The sequence below is a fragment of the Lactuca sativa genome, chromosome 5 (assembly GCF_002870075.4).
Source record: "Lactuca sativa cultivar Salinas chromosome 5, Lsat_Salinas_v11, whole genome shotgun sequence".
Classification (NCBI taxonomy): Eukaryota; Viridiplantae; Streptophyta; class Magnoliopsida; order Asterales; family Asteraceae; genus Lactuca; species Lactuca sativa.
Window position 1 is genome coordinate 311,826,039 of NC_056627.2, and position 5,604 is coordinate 311,831,642.

The following is a 5,604-nucleotide window of genomic DNA, read 5'->3' on the forward strand; positions in this document are numbered from 1 at the left end:
AGTTAGTTTTTATCTTTATTTATTTATTTATTTTAGATTTTAGATATGATGGATATTATTTAAATCAGCAAGTTACATATGAGAAAAAAATTGTCACCCATTAAATCTAGTTCTTTTTTATATACATTTTCTCCCTTATGTCCAAGTATGTTGTCCACTTCTAATATATTTTTCATTTATGTATTTTATTATTCATAAATTAATAAATACTAATGTGGTATATACATGTAACTTATAAGATTTAGAATTACATTTGGTTAGCTTTTAAAATAGACATTCATTTTTCATTCAACCTTAATTCCATATAGAATGTTAGAAAAGTTCTTTATATTATATGGATGCCCATTATTTCTTCACACAACAAAATTTTGAGACAAGTGTCATTTAAAAAGAAGTAAACAATATCATCTGCATGACTTATGTCAACATATCTTAAAGCTCACATGGAAGGTCAATAGTGGATACCAGTGATATTTTGGGAATTTTACACATCAACCACTTTCATCGCATGGATACACATGTCATTTATGCACACAACATTTTATCTACAATTCAGTTAATAAAAAATAAACGTTTCTAACATAAACATATACAGCAAATGGAACTTATATTTTAAGGAATTATGAATTGCTATCACCTGAGTATTTTTAATTCGATGTTCTTTGTAGAATACTAAAGTTTGTTTCAAACAACCTGACCAAAGTTGTTGAATATGACCTTGAGGGCAAGACAAGCCCATAAAAACTAGTGTATTCATTATCTACAAAAGTTGTCAAAATCAGGATCCTATATATTATCGTTTTTGTTTTGCAAGATTGTGATTCTAATATCGAAAGATCCTATGTACCAAAATCAGTTTAAAACATAAAAAATATATTCATCTGTCAGTTAACTATTCAGTAAACAATAAATAATAAATAGTTAAAAACATGAACATGTGTTTTTAATATATCAATGGACAATAAACAATTCTAAAGGAGTTTTATAAAATTTATATTCAATTCACTTAGCTAGAAGAAGATAAATATTATAATTTTAAATAAATAAATAATAATGATCTTATGATCCTCCTTTTGATCCAACCCAAAAACGATTCTAGTATTATCGAGATCAATATACTTAGGTTCGATCGTAAGATTGTATGATCTTATGACCATGATCGTAACTTTAGCGACCTTGTTATCGACAATCAATTGGGTATGGATAGGGATAATAAGGGCATGTTTGGTTTTGGGTTTTTATCGAGTAAAAAAATGAATGTGAGATTCTACTATGTGATGCATTTAATTGTTATGGAATTAGAAATTTTCAAAATATAACGTTTGATTTGTAAGAGGAAATTTAAATTCTACAACCTTTTGTTACTAAACTCTACAAGGTTGTAATTATCCTTCAATCTTAATATAATCAAACTAAAAATGTATATTCAGAAGTTGTTCTCCCTATCCCCAAATCATTATGGAGGTGCTTGATGTGTCTTTGGGATAGTAATGGCCGACATAAATAGTGTAACATATACGTTCGGTTATCGTGTTATGTAACTTTTTAAAAAAAATGAATAATATTATGAAATATTATGTGATTTTGAGCGTTGAGTTCTAACAGATAGTTTTTTTTATAATTAAAGTAAAATTATGTTTAGAATCATTCAGAAAAGACAAAACTTCAAAAATGGTCCCTGTGGTTTTCAAAAATATCAAGTTTAGTCCCTAAGTTCAAAAACCTCACGGATCGTCCCTGTGGTTTCAAAACTTTTAACATTTGGTCCTTCCGGCTAACTCCGTTACCATTTAGCCGTTAAGTCAGGGACATTTTTGTCATTTCACTTCTCAGGGACCATTTATGAGGTTTTGTATTCCTTTTTTTTTAAATAAATAATAAATAAATAAAATATAATATGCAAGGGGTCCCATCTCTCTCTCTCTCTCTCTCTCTCTCTCTCTCTCTCTTCAGGTTTTTGCCTCCATCTTGCCATTACCAATTCTGATTACCCACCGGATGGTGGCGTTTTTGATAAGGAAAAGATCTGATTTCTCCATCGATTCTCCCTCTAATGTCCACAAGCAAACTTTTTTGCCTCGCTACTTCTGCTTCTAATCCTACTTGACTCTGAACTCTTCTCATCAATTGTTGATTCAATGCTGTCAATCTAACTACTTCGTCTTCTAATGAAGCAGCACACGCCTTCTTCTTTTCACGATACTTTCTCACAGCTTCCCGGTTTCCTGATGGACGATTCTTACCTTTTTTGTTGGAGGATTCAGCGGTGTCTTCTATAGGGGTTTTGTCGTCATCGGTCGTAGCAAGTAGGATTTTGGTGTGGACATGGTAATCAGGTCCCGGAGGGTTACATGTGTGCTTATGAGTACACGTGTGTGTGTGTCGTTGAAGATTTCATCGAGGAAGCTGTTCATGGAACCACTGCTCGGGATATCACCCACAAATATCTCGTGGTTGGAGAAATCGAGTTCTCCGTCATCCATTGCTTCCGATTTGTAACCTATAAACCCTAGAAACACAGATAATGAAGATAAATCAACGCAGAAACTAATTTTGATGCAAATTGAGCTCTAAAGAGAAGTAGCCACAAAAAATGGTAACTAATCAAGTAATCATCTAGAGATTATCTCTGGATATGCTAAGAATTGCAACAGAATTCAACTGTAATCATCTAATTGATCAATACACAGTAATTGACCAATTCGATTGAAGAAATTTACCGATAAAGAAACCCTAGAATTGAGTGAACTTAATTGAGTAATTAAACAATTCGATTTAGACTCACTCATCGTCGTTAATGGAGGTGGAAATCTTCGTGAAAGCACCATCTTGGACTCCACCTAATCTCTCCGACTCCTTTTGACTAATAAAGTCGATGATGGGAAGGCAAAAATGGGGTCATCCCCGCTCGTGTTGCTGCCAGTTTCGCTACCTAAACTCCCAGTTCAAAGATCGAGGCTTCTCTGCAGAGATATTTGGTCATTGAGATCAGAATTTCTAGTTTTTGTGAGGAAGTTTCATCAATAGGCTTGTGGGAAAAGGGAGATTCTCGGAAAGTAGAAGGTCAGAAGATGTTTTTTGGTTGAGAGAGAGAGAGAGAGAGAGAGAGAGAGAGAGAGAGATGGGGTGGGGTGGGGTGGACCCCTTGCATATTAAGTTTTATTTATTTTTTCTTTTTTTTTTGTTAAAAGTAATAGAAAACTTCATAAATGGTCCCTGTGTATTGAAATGACGAAAATGCCCCTCACTTAACGGTAGAAAGCTGACGGAGTTAGACGGAAGGACCATTTGTTAAAAGTTTTGAAACCACAGGGACCATCTGTGAGGTTTTTTGAACTTAAGGACTGAACTTGATATTTTTGAAAACCATAGGGACCATTTTTGAAGTTTTGTCTTCAGAAAATATTGGAAGTCTTATGAGATTCCAATCAAATGTCAGCTATTGAAACTAACAAAGATATAAAGTTGAAAATAAGTAAAATCATATTAATGAAAGTTGTAAAGAATCTCGTTAGAAACATTTAGGAGAAAACCTCATCGAAATTCGAGTTATAATGAAGAAGTTATGACTATTTGAAGTTTCCCGACAGAACCGACACAACGCTTTAAGACGTAAAAAGTGAGTTTTCAATAAACTACTTTTTAGCCTTTATGATCTAAATGAAAGTCGTAGTATTCGTTAAACCGAGAACTTTCATAAAAAGAACGTTCAAATCTGACTTCGTATGAGGAAGTTATAATTTTTCTAAGATTCGACATAGCAGTACACATCCCGAAACTCAAAATAAAGATCAAGTGATTTTTAGCCAACACAACCTAAACAAGAATCTAAGATCTCGTCAATAGTAATACAACGGTAAAAAGACAGACGAAAACGGACGTCGGATGAAGAAGTTATGAATTTTTAACGGACTTTTCATGTCTCAACGAAAGTTGTAGAACATAAATTCACCTACACGTGGATATAAAGAACGTCAAAAACAAAGCTCGTATGCAAAATATATGGATTTTTGAAATTCTGGGCACAAACTTCGAAAATGGTCCAAAGCTCGTACACCCAACATACTTCACTTCGTACGCCCATCGTACTTCGCACGTATGCGACCTGGAGCCAGCCACGTCGACCCTTCCTTCGTGTAATGTCACTTATACACATGATTGACACCTCTGAGACCGGGGAACCGAGCAAACGCCACACATCGCACTACGCTCAACGTACTCGGAGTATGCCCTGCGTACGAGTACGCCTTGTGTACTGAAGGTACGCCCAGCGTACGAGGGATCAGCAGCCACCTATAAAAGGGTGCAAGACTCTCCGGATTTATGTTACAATTTTCAATCTCTTTCATACTTTTACACCTTTTACTCTCTTTCAATTTACCCTAACACCCCCGAAGTCTCGGTTTCATCCCCGACAACCGAAGTAAGTCTTGACGCTCCGAAGTTCCCGAGAAAATCATATTTTCAAGTCAAAACTCTGCCCGAGTAAGGCCGGTTTTCAACTAAAATCCCCAGTTTCGTCATAGAAAATCATATTTAAAGTCGAAGTGCTGCCCAAATTATCATTTATTCCTTCGGTTATTTCACGATGAGTTCAATATATGGACAATTGTATGTTATGTGTTATATGTTCAATGCGCTTTCCCGTGTTATTATGATAATGAGCTATACATTTGACCACGAAGTGTATGACATAAGCATCACTTGGGTACTGGTATGTAGCCTTTGACCATGAAGTGTATGACATAAGCATCACTTTGGCAATGGCAGAATGCTAAGATAGGGCTGAAAGCCTGTGTATTCTAGCAAAATGATATTCTAAAATTGTATTTTCTGCGCCACTTGGGTTGAAGCTTTATTGATGTATATCAAGTATTGAAATTGTTATGTCTCATTGATTGTATATCTTTGTATCAAATAATCGATTGACATGGAAAGCCTGTCATATGATACACATATGCCTTTGTTGTTCTATGTCCTTCTTTGTTTCTATCATATTGAAATGCATATGACATAACGTTATATTGTAAGTGTTATTGAACTCACTAAGCATCAGCCGTTTATCCCTCTCAATGTTTAAACTATTGTAGGTAATAAGCATCCAGTATAGCATGTACTGGTAGAAGATGTAAAATAAATAATATTATAGCTTTTGTATTTTAGTGTTAAATTTCCTGAGAAGTTATGTAATATATAAATATAAAATTTTGTAAAAATCTTAATAGTCGTTTGTATCCGGTCTATGTAATTAAACTATCAATGTACAATATTGTTTTATGAATATGCATGTAGCATGTTTAAGAGTATTATGATGTAGTTTCTATCGAAAAGGGTTCTTTCAAATAGTTTCGTCAACATTACACAACCTATATAACTCAAAACACGATCGTGTTTTTATCCAATATGCCTAAAATAGCATTGTATTTCAACAAACCATGCTTTACACACATTGTCACAATTACATGGTCGTGTTTTCCTTAAAAGTGAACATTTAGGCAACCTCCAACCTCAAATGTGTATAACTTTCTCATACTACTTGTGTTAGGTGATTTATTTGCTCACACGTTCTATATTATCATGGCTACATTCCAAGTCCAATAATTA

The 5,604-nt window shown here is 34.2% G+C and overlaps 1 pseudogene; it reads right to left on the bottom strand.

Moving 5' to 3' along the window:
- Positions 1-1,695: 1,695 nt before the first annotated feature.
- On the bottom strand, positions 1,696-2,483 carry LOC111890792 (basic leucine zipper 19-like; annotated as a pseudogene).
- Positions 2,484-5,604: the final 3,121 nt, after the last annotated feature.